Source organism: Python bivittatus, unplaced genomic scaffold (assembly GCF_059951505.1).
Source record: "Python bivittatus isolate LINGU-HERP-01145 unplaced genomic scaffold, Pbiv_v1 ctg000190_np1212, whole genome shotgun sequence".
NCBI classification, from domain to species: domain Eukaryota; kingdom Metazoa; phylum Chordata; class Lepidosauria; order Squamata; family Pythonidae; genus Python; species Python bivittatus.
The window spans coordinates 20,749,298-20,770,587 of NW_028277042.1; the positions used below are offsets into that span (position 1 = coordinate 20,749,298).

Genomic DNA, 21,290 nt, shown 5'->3' on the forward strand with positions numbered 1-21,290 from the left:
CCCGTTGTCGGCTTTGATTTGCAACCGAACGTTTGGCATCTGTTTCTCATTGTAACTGAGATCTGCTGCTCTAGCCCCAGAGCTATTCAGCTCTGAACTTGTGGGGCAGAAAAAGTAACTGCTTGGCTAATTTGATGGAGGGAGGTTCGCGGGGGTCAATTGCCAAGTGGAGAGTGAGGACAGCTCCTCCTTGGAGCATCTCTAGTGGCTGGAGTTGGAATCTGGAGGTAGACGAGCAGCCTGTTTCTGGTCTGTGTCAGTTTTATGCATTATTCATCCATCAGGCTACCTTCGCAACATTGATTTTTGAAACTCTCTTTCACAAACTGAATGTCTTCATGGATGTAAATACAGAGTAATTTTTGAGATGGGCAGTGTATAAAAATTATCAGTAAGTTGAAGTCTGAAAGATGTTTGTTTGGGAACTGGGTAGTTTGCGTGAAAGAACAAACCCTCTTGACAAAGACTCTGGGGATCTTCAGAATCCCCCCTTGGCGATGAAACTCTCAGCTGATTTTCAGCTAGACATGTTCTCTCTCTGTCTCTCAGCTTCTCCTACCTCACAAGGCTGTCGTGAGGCTAAAGCAGGAGCTTCATGTATGTAGCCTTGGGTTCATTGAAGGAAAGGTAGAACCAACGATTATGATCATAACAAATGGATTATGAGCATCTTCCAGATGTGTGGACCTCAAGGCCAAGAATCCTTAACAATAACCATCCTGGCTTGGAATTCCAGGACTTGGTTGACACATCTGGAGAGTCCCCAGGCTGGGATGCTTGGCATAGCCCATGTCCCTGCACATCAGGAAAAAGTTGATCATAAACTGGATTCTTGGCATCGCTATGTCTATCCTGACTGTGCCGCAGCTTGGCCCTGAATTATGCTGTTTGCACCGGTGGGTTGGAGCAAGTCTCCTTCCTCACCTGCCTTCCACTTTGTCAGACTCACCTGCACATCCAAAACAGGCACCTGTGCAAACATAAAGAAGAGACAGCTCAGCTTTATCTCACCTGTCACTGTTTCTCTCTTGCACCGTTTCCTCTTTGGCCCATGTCACCTTGGCATCCTGCGGAGTCCTTGGGGTATACAAACAGAGAGCAAACCCCATTCCCTTCCAGCACTGAAGATGTGACCTAGCCGGCTAATGAAATGCTTGCAAGAAAACAACCAAGCTCAGAGAACCCCAAGGACTCCACAGTTCAACCCTGAGCTACGTACTTTCCCCTCTATTAGCCTGGCACCCATTCAGTTTTGCACCAGTTCAGCCTTGTGCAAGCCTCTGTCTTCCCACCATCCATAATTCTGTCCTGAGGCTTGTGGCCCTGTGCTCCAGTCCAGTTTCCTCTTCCTCCTTACTTTTAGAGACTTGCAGCATCTTACATGGGCCACGGGAGGTTTGGACACCTTCCTCTCTCCCAGTCTGGCTTCCTGATCTCTCTGATTTATTGTTTTGCAAAGGCACCTCTTTTCTCTGTGGTGGTGGATAGTGAGGGCACAAGGGCGAGAGGCTGGCTGAAGGCCGTGTCCACTGATACACGGCTTCTTAGCTCTATGCGATATAAACACACATTATAAGCTAGATTAATGACAGAGCCATGCTCAAGTCTGGTTTTAAAAAGCAGGGGGGGTTAAGGAAGGGATATCCAGTCCAAGTGCTACTTGAAAGGTCAAATGGTGGAAATAAAAGGTGTAGATGCTGACAAGCAGGGTTCCTCAACCTTGGCAATTTTAAGACGGGTGGACTTCAACTCCCAGAATTCCCCAGCCAGCAAGGCCGGCTGGGGAATTCTGGGAGTTGACGTCCACCCGTCTTAAAGTTGCCAAGGTTGAGGAACCCTGCTGACAAGGACTGTTGAGAAGGGGGTGTGGCCACACCTCTAGACACGCCTCTCCTGTGGCAACTCCCAGAAAGAGGTCACCTGACTTAAAAGAGGCTACAAAGCAGTGTAGATTTTACACACCTTCTTCTTATGACAGGACACTGTTGGTTTAAATTGAAAATAAAACTATTTTGGATCTAGAACTCAAGATCTAGAACAGTATAAAGTTGGTTCGGTATTGAGCTGGGAAGCCAACGAGGCCTGGTTCCTGTGTTCAGCGCCCTAACACTGATTTGACCACTGGTGATGAAGATGCCCTGCGCCTTCCCTGCGCAGGATCCTAGAGTAGATTTTCTCTTCATCAATGCGAGAAATGTTAAGGTATGTAATAGAAAAATTAAACCACCCCAGAAAGGTTGGCACTTGTGTTGGGCAAAGGTAGGGTGACTAGTGATAGTGGCTCCTGCTAAAGATGCTGGCCTTTCATCCAATTTACATTTTCCTTCGGCTGCTTCTTCGAGATGAGTGAACTCTCTTCAGATGAGCTGCAGAACAAATTGCTTTATGTAGGTCGATACAATCAGCCTCGGAGGTTGTTAACTGACCCCGTAATATGTTTTAGTCTCATTTAAACTCCCAGTGAGTTAAAAGAGAATTGTAATTGCTGAAATGTCAGTGGTGCTTGGTCACCACTTTTATTTGTTATGGCCACGTGGCTGCTGTTCCTAAATTCTCATATCTGTGGAGTGCTTTGAGTGCAACATATTTGTGGAAAATGAGCCATATAAATAAAGCCTCTGTGTCTCTGGGCCGGTATGTGTGTGCCTGAAAGAGAGAGAGAGAGAGGGGAAGACGTATTTGGAGCAGGGGCAAATGCAGCAACTGGTTAGCATTACTGGAGGAATCTGAGGCCCAGAGGTTCATTGTTGGGCAAAAGGTAGGGCCGGATCGATGTAAGAAAAGGGATCTGGGCTCCCAGATCTCGTTTGGGACAACGCGCTTCAGGAAGGATTCAGACAAAAGGGAAGAGGTTCAGAGGACACCAAGGGGACGGAAGTAATTGGACAAGGGGAGGTTAACAAATCTGGGTGTGTTTTGCCATAAAAAGAGAAGACAGATGTGGGGTGGGGTAGGGAGTTGTGGGGAGGGCAGATGCTCTAGTCTTCTTCAAGTATTTGAGGGGTCCTTGCACCGTTCCCCACTGTCCTCATTACAGGATATGCCCAGGAAGAGATGGATTGGCCAACAGGAGCGTTGCCTAATGGCTTTGGTTTCTGAGGCTGCCAAAAAGACAGTTTGCTGCCATGTCAGTTGTAGGGCATTTAGTTGCCCCTTTCTTCATGGGTCTGGTTCATATTGCGCTAAGCCCTCATGTGATTTGCTTGGTTTTGGCTCGGTGTGTTGTGTGGACCCAGCCAATTGTGGCTTGTAAGCCACGGCTTACGGCTTTTGGTAATCCAGCGGTTGTGGGCATCGCTGGCATCTTGTTGAGTGCAGTGTGTGAAGCCTGGCTTAGCCCTGAATCCAAGATACCTGCAGGACTCCCCTGGCCCTTCCCGGCTGTTGGTATGGAGCCCCTTGGGCTGTGGCCGTCTCTGGGGGCCTGCTTGGATGTGGCTTGAATCTTTGGTGTTTCCCAGCATTGGCAGCTATGTAAGATCCCTCCTGTTCCAGCTGTTAGCAACTGGCTAGATGGCAGAGGCTGTGAAGCCAGAGAGATGTTGAGACAAGCTCGAAAGAAGGAATCTGAAAATGCTGGCTCCTCTTGGAAAACCCTCTTAGGAAGGACCAGCCTTCCTTCCTGTCCCTTTAATTAGCCATCTGATGAGATGGTCTTCTTGAGTTGGGTTCTTCAGATGTTGCATGAGTAATACTGGCTCATCCAGCAGAGGAAGCCTCCAAGTTCTTGTTCGTTACTAAAGGTCAGATTCCTCAAGGAGGTTTCTCTTGGGCTGTGCAAAGGAGACGGAAGCCTAAACACTCCTTGTTATAATTTGCAGTTCAAAGTCAATTTCTTTGTGTGTGCAAAACTGATTTCTGAGGAGCTTTCCAAGTAGGTCGGACCACTTGGAAAGCAGCAGCTGGGAGTCACAACAGAGTCGCAGCCAGTGGTCTGACTTAAAATGAAAAAGTGAGTAGCAGTCTGGTGGCAAACGCATGCACACTGAGGATAATTGGGTGTGCACCGAGGTCTGTTAAAAATAATCGTGCCAGCCCTACAGGCAGGCTTCATCAAGTTTGAAAACAAAGAAATACTTCCAAACTAAACTTCCAAACCCAGAAGGAAGGAGGAAAAACGGATTCTGCCCATGTGTGTTGCATGCTTCGCCCACTTGGCATCATTGCCCGATGCCCCCTCCAAAAGGGCCCCTCTGCAGACTCCAACCTTCCTCCCCAAGGTTTTATGAGAGGCTCTTTCTTCCACACTGAATCAAACTGTTCAGGGAGTAACTGTGGAAACTGTTTTCAGACCTGGAAAGGCAGAAAGATTTTCCCAAGCTTTTCTTCGTATGGTGACTAGTTGATCTCTGGAACCTGCTGCCACAAGGTGTGGTGGGAGCTAGGCAGAAAGTTCCCTGCCGTTTTTTTCTCTCAGTTGTCCTTCAGTTCAATGGAAGAGAATTCCCCCATCGCCTCGGTGGGAATTTGTAATGGTCTGTGGGAATGACTTTGGGAGACAGGAGGAAGAGCTGCAGTCTAAGCAGCGGTCAGATAAGAGGCCACTGAGCCCACAGAAGGGACGGGTGTGTGGGAAACATCTCAGAAAGGACCCTCCCTAGTTTCTTAGAGCGGAAAGGTGAGGGAGGAGAGATGTCCTTTCAGACTTACAAGATTCTGTCAATGTCACCTTACAATAAAGTTAGAGCTAGTGCTTCTGGGTGCACTTCTTGTCTGGACCATGCAGCAAGGCTGACAGAATTAGTGGGGTGGTTGGAAGATTCCAATCAAAGACTTTGAAGCGCTTTGAAGAGGGGGAAGAGGATCCCCATAAAACATCTGCTTAAGAGCCCCCTTTAGGGTGGGGGGTGATTGTGGAGAGTAAGGAGGATGACCTTGTGGGGTTACACAAGTTCCCTTACCAAAGCAAGGAGGGATAAAACATATCTTAAGTCTACAACAGACAGAAAATATGCGGAAGAGGTTCAGGGAGACACCTCCCTGATTCACTGGAGTATAAGAAGGGGGAGGAGGCTCAGCACAATCAAGCTTGCAAAATTCTGATATTAGAGCCCATCTCAAGAAAGTAGCATTAGCCTTCCTGTGGAGTTGTTTTCCTGGTCTGGTCTTCCTGATGGGGCTGGCAGTGTTGTTTCAACAAATGTTGAATCACGTTGGAGGGGCTGAAATTCCAGGCCCCACCCCGAGGTTTCTCCCTCCCTCCCCAAGTACATCCTCAGATCGCTCTGGTAGAGCCATAACACTCTCCTGAGCCAAAGAGACAGATTTTGAAGTTTCCACCCCTCATATTTGCATAAGCCTGGGATGTCTCTGGCCGATTCAGAAGCACTCAAGGAAACAATTTTATTTTTTGTCCTTTTCCTCTGTGGGGGCTCCAGGAAGAAAGCCTTTGATTCTCTTACCTCCTGATGTTATCAGCTGGGAAGTTGCAATCTTTTGAAGTTTATTTAAGGGACTCTTGTTGATATATTGGAGGCTTCCAGGGTTGGGCTTAGGGGCCTAGGTAGTCCCTGTGCCAGAGATCTCAAGGAGGACCCAAATGCAAATTTTTGGTGGTAGCCCCGCCAGACAGGCCTGGGAAGGGCTCTTGGCAGTTGCTGCAGTCTTCTAAGTGGTTTCCTTCAAAACACTTTCTTAGGTGTAGAGATCCATAATTAGAGACAGAGGCTCCTTTCCATTTTATAGTCAAAATAGATATGGAAGGTGGGCATATAGAAGGAAAAAATGGTGGGGTTGGAAAAGGAACATAGAAATATGCAGGTGCCAATTCTTAATGTCATAATGATCTGACGTTCCCTTCTCTCAAAGTCTGCTGGGGGAGCTATTGGAGGGCTGTTGGAGGAAAGTCAGTGTTCAATATCTGAAGAACAAGTCCTAGCAAGGGCATCCAGGATAGGAGCTATGACCATGTAATTGAAGGGGAAAGGCTTTGATCACATGCCACCTTGACCTTTTTGACCCCCGCCCCTTCCTGTGGATGTCCTTGAGCCCTAATATGGCTACTGTTTTCAGATGTCTGTTGCAGGCTAGCAAAGACTTGGAGAAAGGTGACCTTACATAATAAGTAGACTCATGGCTTTAGGTCAGCTGAGGATCATTTCTTTGGGTCTTACTAAATGTGGCTTCAGGTCCATAGCTGCAGAATACTTTGAAGACCAGCTGGTGGGGAGGCAGAGCAGAAGAGGGTAGCATTCTCCCATCCTACTGGTGAATTTTCCAAATACCTCTATGGCTACAGTAATATAGAGTCTCATCCTTTGACCATCTTTGACCATGAGACAAGCTGTTCCAGCTGAATAGATGGGTCTCTTGGGAGAGAGCTACAAGGAGAAGGTTTGCTGCTCGGTCTCACCCCTGATGGTCCACTGTTATCTTTCAGCTTCTCTTACAAACCTTTCTGTCATAGAAGGCAATTCTTGATGTATTAGATAGGTCCCATCCTTCCTGAATATGCTAGGTCACCCTTCATTCATCTCCTGTGTTGGTCTCTGTGAGTAGGTTAGACTAAAAGAATGGACTGGCTCATCCGTCCATCAAGGGCTTCCCAACAGAAATGCTATTTGGACCTGGGACTTCTCCAGTTCTTTGTCTGATGCTCCCACCATTAAGACATGCTGTCTGCTTGGGAAAAGTGGACTGGGCCCTCCATGCCATACCTTGGTGCCCAGCAGATCATGTTGGCTAGGGATTATGAGTGTTGGGCAGAGATTGATATGGAGAAGGCTCACCTAGGAATCCATTGTATGTCCACCCTCCCTATCTCTTGCGCTTCAGGGCATGTGCGTGTCTGTGTGAATAGACATGTGCCTCCAAGAAGCAAAGGCCTTTGTCTCTATGAACTGATCATTGTTCAAGGGAGATCTTTGTTTCTGCCAGCATCCTTGGCTTAGCTTTGAGTCCTAAGTGGAAGCAAATGGTTTAGAAGAAATTAAATGTACAGCTCTATTTTTCTCCCATTAAAATACATTTTATTGCTTCGCTTTTGCTGGGAGATAAAGGAATGTTCTGCATTTGTTCCTCATTTAGCAGCCCAGAAGCCCCATCAACAGGGAAACAAACAAACAAACACCTAAGTGGGCCCCTCGCAACACACAATGATGGGGCGCCTGCCAGCCCTTCTGATTCCAAGAACGAGGACAATGGCTACTTTCTGCTGACTCAAATATGCGCTTTTCAGACTCTTCGCTCTGAGGCACCCTTTCAGGGATCTCTGGGTTCACAGTGGGTGGGTCTGCTGCACATCTGCCTTCCAGTTCCATGACCTGAGAAGGGATCTGCAGAAACAGCCTTACGTGGATCCAGGTCACATACCACGCTAAGCCTCTGCGCAGTTTGGTCATTTTGGTTGGCTGTGTTGTGTGTCCTTCGCGATGGGTGTCGGTAAAACTTTGCGTGGAGTTTTTCCTCAATTTGGGACAGGGGGATGGAGGAGAATTATCATCAGAAGATTCATTTTGGGCAAGGTGGGCATATGGCAGCATGCAGTTGTTGGTCTTTTACAAGGCTGAGACCCGTTGTTAAGCCATGGTTTGCCCAACCAAAGTTTGTTGAATAAGCCACAGTAGCTGATTTGCATACCTTCTTTTAACTTACACTGAGCATGTGGTCTGCTCAGATAGGCAGACCCCATGATGGCTTAATGCCCTGGAGCATCATTTGCAAGGATGCGCAGTGTTGGTTTGGTTGGTACCTTGGCTAAGCTCAAATGGTGGTCTCGGTTAGAGCTGGGTAGGATACCACCCTTGGGGATCCCATGGGAAGCCTGTGTGGTGGTTGTACTGGGTTTAGATGGACATTCTTCTCCCACAGTTTTGCTTTTATTTAGTTTTTTTAAAGAGTTTTTACAGTTGTGATATTGTTTTAATTGTCATACGCTGCCCAAAGTCATGCTCAGTGAGATACTAGATAGATAGATAGATAGATAGATAGATAGATAGATAGATAGATAGATAGATAGATAGATAGATAGATAGATGCCACCAGGGAACCCTAGGTCTGCACATTAGACAGAAGCGGCAAACTCCCCACCTCCGCCTCCCCAAAGGAGGAAACTACATGAATACTTTCAGTTGAGCTTCACTAGAAGGATATCTTACTTGCTTGCTTTCTTCTGAAAAATGAAGAGGGGGAGAAATCCCAGCCTTCCAAAACTGCCGACCTGGGACAGGGGACAGATACAACACCTGTCCCCTGCGGGCTCCCTGTGTGAGCTTCTGGGAGTTGCCTGGTGGGGTCACCCTGGAGAAGAAGACACTGCCCTTTGTCTTAACCCAGTTTCAGGGCCCTTCCTGCACCCTGAGCAACTGCAGCAGCCTTTGCTCAGAGTAGCTGGGAGATCAGCTCCCGCCCGCTGACCTCTTTGGTGGAGGAAGGGGCTGCTGTTCATGGGATCTCCCCTCCCCAAGATGGACCCTTCTTGGGAAGGAGCCGGGTCCTTGGGCTGCAGAGACCCCCCTCGCAAGGGAGGACAGTCCCTCAGGTTCCTCCTCCCAGCTGTGTCAATACACCCCCAAGAAGAACAGCTCTTTGAATCCTTTTGTTTGGCTGGAGTGGAGGCTGTTGGGACACTGGCTGGGTTTGACCTGGACAGCTGCGTCCTATGGGGAGTCGCCAAAGAATGGGAAGAAGCTGCTCGCCAAAAGCCCGGCGTGCGTTTTCCATCTTTATTACAAAGGGAGTCTGGCACATCAAAGGGAATGCCATGGCACAAGAAAAGGGCAGCCTCCCACCCGCCCACCCCAGAATCTTTCCAAGGAAGCCACAGGTCGCAACGTGGAGGAACGCAAGCCTTGCAGCCTTTCAGAACACCCTGCTCTCTTCTTGTTCAAGGGCTACTGTTGTTGCTTCCAACCCTGGACAGCTTGGTCCCAGCAATCTTATACATGAAACGTTCTCTTCTTGGTTCTGTGCTGAAAATGGGTGGCCCATATTTTTCTACCAGCAACGTTGGAGAGGCTCTGCATGCTGTGGGAGAGATGGAGGTCTTCGTCTGTGCAATCGCCTGATGCAAGACGCATGCTGTGCAAATGTCAGAGACGCCCATTGCCTGCCGACAGAACTGATGCTGCCTTGGAGCTGGTCCAGATCTCTCGCACTAGGTTGCTCCAGGGCTTCCTAGCCAAGGAAAGATACCTAGCCAAGGCACTGGCGTACAATACAACTCTACCTAACCAGTAGGTTGGGTGATAAAGACAACGCAGATCATTATTCAGAAGTGCTTTGCACCAAGGAGCTATATTCACATTAACAGGTTCTGAATAATTATCTGTGGTTTGTTGCTACAGCTGGGCCCTTGTAGAAGGCGGTGGAAGAGAGGAGAGTTGGAGATGGCCCTTTGACACCTGGGCAGAGAAAGGAAGGGGCAAAGAATGAAGCCGCCTCCTCCTCCTCCTCCTCCTCCAGCTTCATCTTAGTCGTGCAAAAGTTTGCACATGCCGGCCAATTGCGTGGCCTTTTGTTTGATCAAGATACCTGAGTACCAAGTTGCCTCTCCTATGAATGTGTCTGGGGAAGGATTTCAGAGAATGCCAGCCTCTCCCCAGAAATAGGATCTTCATCTGATACCAACCCAATTAGTTTTGGGGCACCTGCCAGAAATAATGTGAGTGTTGCTTGCAAGTAATCTTGCCCTTCAAGCTGTTTCTGAGTTTTATTACAGCTTTCTTAGTTTAGTCAGTGTGAGATTCTTTCTGGCAGTCTGCGTTGGGTGGTTTTCCTTGTGTTAGGATGGCCTGATGTATTAATGTGGTGCTTTTTGGCTGTAACTTTAAGCTGGATTTCATCAGGAGAATTTTGGCGGATGGCAGATCGGCTGTGATGTCCTATATCCCTTTGAGTTGAATCCTGACCCTGTTTTTACCCTCCTGGGCCCTCCCATTTTTAAAGGGTAAATGCCTAAGTCCAGGGATCAGTGGAGTCGCTGTGGGATTTTCAGCAGGATGTTTCAAAACCTGGAGAGGGATTTCAGCCATTAAGAAGATCCTGGCTTCTTGCATACAAATCTGGGCCGTCTGGAGGGAAATGTCCTTGTGGGCTGGAAAGCAAACCTGAAGGGACACTGACCTCCCTGGAGAATCTCTCCGTAGTTGCTTGGACATCCTGGGCACCGTTTGGATAGACCATCCCTTCACCCTTTGATCAGGTGGCCAGTGCCAGCCCTCCCGTGCCATTTCCCCAAGCGTAGCGCTACGTCCTACACCTTCTCTGCCTTCTAAAGTTGGGGGCTCCCGTTGCAGCGAGCAGGTGCCGAGGTTTTGGCTGAGGAAGGACCACCCTCCGAGTTGGCCCTTGGGATACAGAACAGAAGGAAAAAAAGAGCTGGTAGGTTGAGTGCCGCCCTGTCCTTCTGCTGTCCCTTCCCCAGTAGGCCTGCCCAGCTGGGTAAATATATCTTGAAGGGCTCCCAAGAACTCTTGCTGCGTGAGGCTGCAATCGGCTGCATATTTGGCCTTACCCGCTCTTGCGCTCCTGAGTAAACGTGTGGGGTTCTGTTGCACGGAGCAAGGCTTTTGCGCTTCGAAATGGGCATCCTGGCTAGGAAGACAATGGGGGGTGAGCGTCCAGCTCGGGGGAGGAAAACGCCAGGTTTCATCAGTGCCGTGATGGAATAGTGGCATCCTCTGTAAGGCTAGTGCGGAAGAAGTCTGCTTTGGGGGAGAGCAGGAGAGTTTTTGAAAAGGCCTGGGTTTGGACTTTCCTCGTCACTCTGGATTTAGCAACATGTGGAGAAGAAGATTAAAGGGTGCTGCCTCTCCTGCATGTTGAGGTCAGAACGGGAGCTGGAGAAGCAGGCCTCTCTAGTTTTGTTTCTTGGTCCAGCAACTTCCGTCAGCATTTCCTTAGAATTTTCCCTCTGGAGCAAAAAGAAAAAAGAAAACACACAAACACACAAACACACAACAGAGAAGACTTGTGCCTGAGTATGTCCCCCCCCCCAAATTTGTCCTCAGGAGGGAATCTGGACGGGCATCTCTTCAGTCCTTACTGAAGGTAGGTAGGTAGGTAGGTAGGTAGGTAGGTAGGTAGGTGAGAGAGAGAGAGAGAGAGAGAAAGAAAGAGAGAGAGAGAGAGAGAGAAAGAAAGAAAGAAAGAAAGAAAGAAAGAAAGAAAGAAAGAAAGAAAGAAAGAAAGAAAGAAAGAAAGAAAGAAAGAAAGAAAGAAAGGCCTTTTCTATCTGTCTAACTCTGCATGGTGCGCTCGCCTTTCCAAAGAGCTAGCTAGCTCTTTGGAAAGGCGAGCGCACCATGCAGAGCAGGGCCTTTCCAGAAAGCTTTGCACACTCGCCCGCGTGCCTCTGCATTATCTAACGTCAGGCCCGGCGTGCCGGAACAGCGAGCCACTCTGCTGAAAATACTTCTCTGGCATGCAGAGTGGCAGTGAAAGGAAAATATTTTCACAGTCCCCATTCTTTGGCCCTCTGAAATATTCCATTTTCATTTTTCGTCCGATGGAAGAAGAAAAATACACAGGGCTTCCAGGGAGGGGACTCGGCCCGCCGGGGAAAGTAGCCGCCCAGCCAAACAGTGGCTGGGCTTGTCTGGCTGATGAATATCGGCCTTATTCCCCGGCCTCTTTGGTGGACGCTGCCTGTTTCCAGAAACCCCAGGCATCCCTAGCATTTCCCTTCCTCGGATTTTCTGGGTCGGGCCGGCCTGTGGCGTGCCATTGTCAGAAGATGCGGGTGCATGAAAGGCGGGCTCTGTGCTGGCACTCGGGGTGGTTTCTGGAGGGTGCCTGTGCTTCGCTCGCGGCCAGTGAGAGTTTCCTAGACAGACCGGCAATTCACGCGTTCCTCGGCTGATGGACGGGGCGGGAGGCCGGGGAAGAAGCGTCCTTCGGGGGGGGAGTGGGAGGGACGCCGGCTGGGGAAGCGGCCATCCTGCCCTCACGCTGCCCGGCCTTCCTTCTCCCTCCGCGGCTCAGCACGTGTTCTCAAGGGCTGTGCGGGGGAAGCGGGCAGGCTGGCGGAAAGGGTGGCTTGCCCCTGTCAGCGCTTCCGGGGGTGCGGGGGTGACAGCTGGAGCAGACTCTTGGGCCGTGGACCCCCCCACCCCCGGCAGCCCCCCTCTGCAGGCTTTCCCTGGGCTGGGAAGGACACAGGAGATTCCCACTCCCGACTGCTCCTGGCAAGGCTGGCAGAGCAATGTTCTTTGAGGGCAAGGCTTCTGGGCCATCTGGGGAGCCCCCGCCTGCCGCTTGCCGAGATGTTGTTCCCGTGAGCGGGTCTGGGGAGTTGTGAATCCGGTGCTGACTTGAACCTTGGAAAGAAGCTCCCCCTTCAGACCTAGCACCCCCAGAAGCGTTGGCCTGTAGTGGCCGCTGAGCACTGACCCCAGCCAGCCTGCCTATCAGAACAACAGGGATGCTAGCCCACCACATCTGGAGGGTACCGGCCTGCAACACAGTCTAAACATCTAAAGATCCTTGTTACCCTAGGGGTTCAGGGCTTCCTTGCTAGACAACTAAATCTGCTTTTGTACAAAAGAGAATCTTACCCTCTCTTTCCCTGGCCCTGGTGCTATCAAGCAAGGGTGCACATCTCCCCTCGTCTCACCTCGCCTGTCTGCCTGCCTGCCTCTCTTTTCCTTCCTTCCTTCCTTCCTTCCTTCCTTCCTTCCTTCCTTCCTTCCTTCCTTCCTTCCTTCCTTCCTTCCTTCCTTCCTCTTACTTTCTCATTCTCTTTCCATTTTTTATTATTTGTGCTTTCCTCTCTTTCTCTTTTCTTTCCTTTTTCTCCTCCTTTTCCTGTCTTCCTTTTCCTTTTTTCTTCTTCCCCCTTTCCCTTCCCTCCTCTTGCACTCCCTAGTTATTAGTGGAACAGCCCAGGGGGAAAGCCCCCCTAAATTTAATTTTATTTCAGTTACATTTAATTAAAACTGAATGTACTTGATCCTCTTATTCTCCAGCTTTATATTTCATAATTCCTTCCCCCTTTCTGGGATTCAAAATTGCAAGATTTGGGAACGCTTCTACCCTCTGCTGCAGAAGCGCTTCCTTTGCCTAACTTGGTCCCGCCCTGGAATGTGCGCAGTCCCTCCCTCTGCCCCCCCTTGCCGCCCCTCCCCAGCATCTCTGATCGGCGTCCAATGTCTCTTTCTGGGGTGTGGGTGCAGGAAGAGTCCCTGTGTTCTCTTGAAAGGGCTGAGCTACAGATCAACGTTTAAGGCTGGCCTGGCACCGAGCCAACAATTAATAGCTGGATTTGGCCTCTGGGTTGAGTTTCAGCCAGATGTGGCAGGACTGGCAGGTCTAGAAGACACGTGGGGCATGAGGAGTTTGCAGGATGGGCCTGGCAGGGATTTTGCATTCATGGCTGAGCAGCAGGCAGTGCCTGGCCTGGTGGCCCTGCATGGTTAATTCTGAAGAAACAGATAAATTGCAGAGCAGGGAGGCTGCGTGTAAGAGAGCGATACTGATCTCACGCCCTCTTTCCATGGCAGTCCGCGGTCTGGGCACCGTACATTCAAGCATTGTTCTTAAAGGGGAAAGGAGGTAAAAGAAAATGAAGGGTGGGCTTGCCTCAAATTACTTGGGAAAGGGCAGAACAAAAAAGACTTGTTTAAGGAGGGAGCAGATGAAAATTCGAAGTAGAGTATGTGCGTGTGGGTGGGTGAGCGTGTGTGGGTGTGGGTGTGAATTGGACCATATGAAAGAGAAGTTCCACTCTGCAAAATGTTTGTGAAGGTTGCTTAGTATAAGTTGCATTGAATCCCAGTGGGGTTCCTTTACAAACATAAGCAGCCTTTATAAACATTTTGCAGAAGGGAACTTCTCTTTTATAAGGTTTGAGAGCCCAGTCTCTCTGTTCTGGGACACAGGCGTCCCAGAATGTTCTCCCTTTCCTTTTAGCATTCTCTTATTGGGGGTCCCCAGCGAAATTTCAGGCCCAAAGTCGGTGGATTTCTGCAGGTGGATCCCCAAAGTCACCTTGATCAGGAATTCTAACCCTGGCCTGTGTCATTTCACAATCTCATTGGTTAGACTAGAGTTTCCTTTTCTACTCTCCATCCTTCCTTCCAGAAACGCAGGGCAGACTGGATTTAGATTCCTGTCCAAAACTATTGCTTCTTGATTGTTAAGCAGCGGAAGGATGCTGCAGAAGCTGTGGAATTGAGAAAGCTGGGGCCGAGGCATTTTATGATTCTGCTTATGGGTTCTCGCTGCAGGTGAAGTTTGATTTTAAAGAGTTCGACCACTTTTGCTCCTGCGACAGGAGCATCATTCTCCGACTTATGAACCTTTCCTGAAGTGAAGTGCCCGCTTTTTAAATGTTATTCTTTGAACCGTTTTCATTATGACACATGTAGAAAAGTGACCATAAACTGTTCATTTATGGGGCCTATATCCTGGCTTTCTAGCCTTTGGATAGTTAGGTGGCTTACAATAGTAAAAACAGTACAAAATTCTTTACGTGGTTGTTTGGGGTGCAGGGCCCTCTGGGGGTGCCAAAAAAGTCAAGATGTATCCGATGAACTAAGTGAAAAGCTTCCTTTTAATAAAGTCTGTTACTCAGAAAAGGAACTCCCCAACTCTTGATTTTTTTGGAATGGGAACTGGAAAGTCTTCTCCCTTTCTAAGGGGAGCTTTTGTTGAAAACTGTAGGGAGCTTTTCTGTTGGGTCCAAGCTTCCCAAATTTCCACTCTGGTGGGAGCTTGAGAAGTTGTGCTCCCACCATATCCGAGGGCCAAAAATTAGGGAAGGATTGCACCACGAGGACCAGCTGGCCAAGCGACCAAAGGCTGCTGTGTTTTTCTCCCGCGCTCAGAGCTGCCCCAGGTGATCAGGCCAATGAGGTGACCCCTCAAGAAGACAAGCAAGGCCTCAAGGCCTCTGCAGACTTACGGAGGAGTCAGACTCAGGGAAGCATAATCGGGCGGTAGGCATCCCTTTGTTTCAGGGCAGTTGGTTAAATTAACGGACTGGTGAAGAAGGTTGTAAATTGAAGATTCTTTCCATGAATGGACAGCTCCATTCATGAAATCTGGGGATTTACTACTTTCAGGGTTATCCAGTAGGAGTAACTAACTGCAGGAGGCAGCATTCAGCCAGCTCTGTCTCCATCTGCTGGAAATTTGTGCAAACTCAAAATCACGCCATGCTGTTTCTCCCAGACTGCCCTGTCCCGCTGCCCAATGTTGGTTGATTGATCAGAAGTGGAAACAGAATTTGGAATACGGGAAGAATGTTTGGCTGAAGCCCAGAAATCATGAATGCCTGTGATAAACCTCCAAGCTGTGGGTTGTTCTGGCTCACTCTGATGCCTCCAATATTGGTGGCTTCAATAACCAGGCTAGCTGGGAACTCTGGGCATTGTAATCCCAGCATATCTGGGGAGTATTGGCGGAGGGATAGAGGGGGGAAGAAAGCTGGTGTGAATTCAGCAGCATTTGCTCTTTGATTTGATGGGGAACTCCCTCTTCTGTTGTAAATAAAATAGATTTTGAAATTGGAAGTTAGGAGATGTATGGATTAGAACAGTGTTTCTCAACCTTGGCAACTTTAAGATGTGTGGACTTCAACTCCCAGAATTCCCCAGCCAGCCATTCTGGGAGTTGAAGTCCACACATCTTAAAGTTGCCAAGACTGAGAAACACCGGGTTAGAATAATTAATGGGGCAACTAGCCCACCGTAGCAATGTCAATTAATCTTGTTTTTTAGAAGCCAGTTCTGACTTTCAACACAGTTTGTATTGAAACGGACGGTTTCAAAGCTTCCTTCTTCTCAAACTCGGTAAAAATTCTCCTCCAAACAGATTTTGGTGTTCGTTTGTTTATTCAAAAGACTTATATAGCCTTGGAAAAACACAACTCTGGGCAACTCAGAACAGTAATGAAAGGTCTGTTGGCCTCAGAGCCTGGCCTCCATTTTGTGCAACAAACCTGCCGAGTCTTGGCCTCCTGTATGGTTCTAAAAGTCAGGACTTCCTGGGATCACCAGCAGTGGAACATCCCTGTCCTGAAGCAGTGTACCTGTGCTTTCCAAGACATAAAGAACATCCTTTGGACGCCACTTCTTGTAGCTGCCCAGAAACATGGATGCCAGGCTGTCATCTTGAAGATTAAGGAGGAAGCAAAACCCAGCTTCTTCAATAAGCAGCTCCAGAATCCAAGCGCAGCCCCAGACGTGGATCCTTATCTCACTCAATTATATTTATTTCCTCCTTCAGTTTAGCCGGACAGTTAGCAACAGTTATTGTTTGTGTGCATCTTTGGGACGTGCATCATATCCTCTTTGTGTGTGGGCCTTTAAGTCATTGTTGACTCCTGGCGACTGTGTGGACTAGTCCCTGCAGTTTTCATCATATCCTCTAGCTGTGTTGGATTACAACTCCCATCATCTCCAACCTGCATGTCGTGGACGGAGAAGTCGTGGGACGGACGCTTGAGCTGAAGAGGCAGGTGGCAGATCGATCAAGAGAAAGCAGAGAAAATGTCCGTGGCTGGCTGCGGTCTGGAAGAAGTGACGCCATCGGCCGAAGGGCTCAGTCAGCGGTCGGTGTCAGCATCCGGCAAGCTTCATTCAAAAGATACCAAAAGGGGTCGGTTTGGGGGAAACAGCTCTTCCCAGAAGGGAATATAAAAAGGAGAGAGAGATACACAGCACGTGTACGTGTCGGTGTACGTTTAAAAAGGGAGTACCAAAAACCGTAGACAATTCAGCATATAAATTACATTAAATGTTGAAATTGGTGGCTATTTTCTTCTAAGCCCTTCCTTACTCCTTTGATGCATGACCTCTGAATATTCCTAAGTACAGTGATACTGTCTCTGAAAAAAATATATTAATTAATCAAACGTATTGGAGACTGGCCTATTTTTGGTATATATTGCAGTAAAACCAAAAGCGTGCATTAAGAAAAATGGAATACAAAATAGCGTATATAAATAAGGAAAGATGCATGCAAGAAGAAAAACCAAGTATTCCAGCAATTTTTTTTTAATTCCACCTGCCCCCCAAAATAGAATAAAATATTATGACGAAACTAGCAATGCTGGAATCAATCAGGTTAGAGTTTCGTGACTGAACACTTCCTTTAAAGGTAGTTTACTAAATGCACAAGCCATAATAACAATCCACATTCCTCTAGGAAAAAGATCTGCTGTAATCCAGCTGTTAGCAGTTACAGCAGTTGAAGACAAATGGCAATATACAGGTCGTCCTCGTTTAGCAACTGCCTTGTTTAGCAACCATTTGCAGTTACGACGGTGATGAAAAAGTAACTTTGCCACCAGTCCTCGCATTGACCACCTTTGCAGGTCTGTAAAGCAAAGGAAAGCTGAAGGAAGATCGTAAGCACAGTCGCGGTTTCACTCAGCAACTACTTCACTTAACGCCCCAGTTGCCAGTCCCAGTTGGGGTCGCTAAACGAGGACTACCTATAACATAGAGTAACATGCACTCAAAAAAGAGAATCTAGAGCTGATGTCAATTCAATGTGCACAACCATCCTATGAGGCGGGCCAGTGGGGAGAAGTGGTGACTGCTGCCATTGAACGTCACGAGTGTGTGGACATTTGCCCCTGAGGCTCATTGGCCCCACTGTGGGGAGGGCTCTGCCCCCGTCAGCACCTCGTGCCTCCTTGTGTCCAGATCTTGGGCTTGCCTTGAAGTTTGCCCTTCCCCGCTGGTCCGAAACCCTGATCTCTCAGAACAGTCTGAAACCTGCGATGGGATAACGGCAGGCTCCCATTCCGCTGAGCGCATCCTACCTCCAGATCCAGCTTTTGCTGAAGAAATTAAGATGAACGCTGCTGATTATGAAGGAGGTATTCTGAAACGTGACTTTTCTGGCGGCCCCTGAGATATACTCTTACCTTGCGAGATTTATCAGTGCACTTCGGTAACAGATAATTCCTTAGCAAATGGCAGGCTTTAGAAGCAAAATGAGGGATAATTTTTCCGTAAATAAATGCCAAAATAATTCACTGAATACCAGCATTAAGGTACGTAAAAGGGGGCCGTAGAAAAGATGGCCAGAAGCTCTCTTTTGTGGCCTCAGAAGCTGGGTTAGGAAGTAATAAGTTGCCGCTACCTAGATGCTCCTTAAATGTAAAGGAAAATGCCTTGAGGGTAGGATCCGTACAAGAGAGGAACTGTCTGCTTACAGAGGTTGGGGGATCTCCATCTCTGGAAGTTTTGAAGAAGGGGATCGACGGCCACTGCTTGAGGATGGTCAGTAGGATCTCCTGCACATTGCAGCGGGTTGGACGAGATGGTCCCTGCGGTGCCTTGGAGCTCCACCATCATCCTGTGACAAGACAGTCCCACAAAGGGGCTGTGCTTCTCCTGCGTCATGTTGAGCTCGCCATTTGGGCGGAAAACGCTTTGCGCATTCAAATGCTTTGAGCAGAACCCAATGAGTGACAATTATGCTTACGAGGAAGGTGCACGTGGCAATGGGGGAGCCGCGTAGATCCCAAGTTTAGGAGACGATGCTGAGGAATATTTGCCTTTGGGCCTCTTCTCTCCCTGTATGGTTTTGTGCAAAAGACCCACTGAGGGCTTCTAGATCAGCCATGATGACCTATTATTATTATTTGAGATCGCCGTGTTAGTTGGCACTAAAAGAGACCTGCAATTGGTACACTCCCCTGAGTCCCATGGTCTGAGTGGGGTGGCCACATATATGCATAAATGCATACATATTAATGTATTTATTACGGCAGAAGTGTTCATGGTTACGAATAGCCTTTTCCCATCTATAGACAGAGCTGAAATGTGAGCTACAACATCCCCAGACGCTGTGGAAACCAATGTGCTCTTACAGTGTAGACCACTGTTTTTCAGCCTTAGCAAGTTTAAGATGTGTGGACCTCAACTCCCTCAATTCCCCCATGCTGGCTGGGGAATTCTGGGAGTTGAGGTCCACACATCTTAAACTTGCCAAGGTTGAGAAACACTGATGTAGACAACGTGGACACATCTGGAAATGTGGAGAGCAGATTGTGGGAACTTTCACAAAATGGCTGTCATGGGGAAGGGGCCAACTGGCCAACTGCCCACAAGCCCCTTTAGCCTCTCCTCCTTCCTTTTGCCTTTTACCTGGGCAGGTGGTCATCCTTCCAGGTAAAGCTCTGGCCTGCAGCCGCTCATCCATTTTATTTTCATAAATTCTTCAGAGGTCCATGAGGCTTCTGGAGACATTGCATAAATAAAAATGGTGCCGGGGTGTGGTCAAAAAAGTCAAGATGGTGACCACAGGCACACTTCAAAGCCAGGCACAGCTTCAGTCGCACCATCTTGACCACACCCTCTAGACACCCCTGGATTGAGTTTTTGCTCTGTCTGTCTGTCTGTCTATCATCTGTATCTATCTATCTATCTCTTGGAGAAAATATCTACCTTTGTGGTTGCTAAGAGTTGATCCTGACTTGATGGCACATATATAAATGGAAAATGTATTGAAGAACAATGTTGGGGTGGGGACCAAGAGCCTGGCAGTGCCACGAGGGGGCTTTGGGCCCCTCCCTCCCTCTGCCTTGAAATGCCCTTCTCTGTGGCTGCGACCAGCCTTGCCAGCTCGTCTGCAGCACCACTTGCAAATTCAACCGACAGCCTAGCCAAAGCTCCGGGGTCATCCTGTGCCTGCCTTTTCCAGCACGTCCAGCTGCACAGCTATGAGAGAACAGACTCTCCACATCCCGCACCGTCTTCGGGGCTCAAAGGAGGCTGTGATCTGTGGCTGTAGCTGTGGCCAAGCCAAACAAAAATTCCTGACATATTTTTCACCTTCCTTGCAGCCAAGAACTTTGTCTTTGACGGGAAGTGAAGCTGAGAGGAGTCTGCAAAAGCTGAGGAACCAAAGTCTTCCAAGGTATCGCCAGTTGACCAGGAGGAGCTTGTGGGGGGGGGGGGGTTCCTTGCCACAGAGGCGTATTTTTTTTCTTCCCCAAGAATGAAGCCGTGCTCCTGCCACCCCCATATTTTCACCTTCTCTGAGTAAAGACTTCACCCTAGCCATCCTGCATCTCGGCTGCATTAATCCACCTCGCCAGCTGCCTGGAAAGATTTTTTTCCTCCCCCCCCCTTTTTTTTTTTGCAAATTAAAAAATGACAACAACCCTCCAGGGCCTTTTAAAGAAGAAACTGAATGTTTGAGCTGTCTAGACACCGAAGAAGGGTTGGGAAAGGCACTTTATAAGAGAGGAAGCAATTTTTCATAACCTTAAGCCAAAATTTGGAGTCCAAAAGCTTCTGTTTAACCTGCCTGGATATAATTTACGTCTTGATGAGCCAGTGCCTGCTTTTCTAGCAATGCATCCCGCACCAGATGGAAGGGGATGGCTTCTCCACCCCCACCCACCCTGGCAGGGAAAGCGGTTAGAATGGATTTGCGGTGGAAGGAAGGAAGGAAGGAAGGAAAGAGGGGTTCTCTTACCCCTCCGGTAGCTTTCCTTGGGTAAGCAAGCGGAGGGAGGGCGAGGGGTCTCCCTCTTCTGAGCCAGTCCCGAATGCCCTCCAGAGATTGTAGCTGCCTCTCCCTGATGCCCTGGCCAAGGGCAGGAGCTTGGATGTTTGGGTACTTCAGACATCCTTCCAGACATCTGGCTGAGTTACGCTTAGGAGACTCCTGGCCCAGAGAGGCTTGCATCCCTGTCCGTCTGTGATCTGGTTCACACATTGCACTAAGCCCAAACGTGATGACTTTGATTTGGGATGCTGTCCAACCTTGCCTTTGGGGGGTGATTCAGGAAGCTACAGATCACCCATCCCTGGCTTAGCCTGAGGCATGAAACTGAACAGCAAGACCGGTTTGGTTTTCGGTTGCTTTGAACGTTGCCTGCAATGGATGCTTCCGGGAGCTGGATCACAGATCTGAGCAAGTTGGGCCCAGAAGTTCATGGGGATCTATGCTGAAAATCAACTGTTGTGCAGGCCTTTTGGGACTAGGAGAGGGAAGCTGTGCAGCGGAAGGCAAAGCCCCTGCTTCGTCTGCAGGGGTCTGTATGAAATCAAGGGAGAGTCGTTCCTTGCAGGAGCCAGGAAGACCTTCGGGGGTGCTAGAAGCTGTGGCCAGCCCGAGTGGGCACTGCTGGACGCAGATGGACAAGAAGCCTGCCTTAGTTCAAAGCAGTTTCCTGTGCTTGGCTTCAACATCTCTGTTTTTGGTGGCTTTTTGTTTTTTCTTTTTAAATTTCTGGGACCTTTTTCCTGTTTACTGTCTGTGCTTATTTCAGCCCTACTCCCATTTCGGACAGTTTTTGGACTCCGCTGCCTGCATCAGAAGCCAAGCAGATATTTGTTTTGGTTCCTGCACTAATGCAACAGTCTGTGATGTAACTGTTGTAT

General features: G+C 48.7%; 1 protein-coding gene across 5 annotated transcripts in view; it reads left to right on the forward strand.

Moving 5' to 3' along the window:
- The window catches only part of ZNF469 (zinc finger protein 469), a 77,522-nt gene that overhangs the window by 40,550 nt on the left and 15,682 nt on the right, over positions 1–21,290 (forward strand). For all 5 annotated transcript variants that reach the window (XM_088136207.1, XM_088136209.1, XM_088136206.1 and 2 more), the window contains exon 2: positions 19,742–19,815. The gene's annotated coding sequence lies outside the window, so the exon portion shown is untranslated. The remainder of the gene's footprint in view (positions 1–19,741; positions 19,816–21,290) is intronic.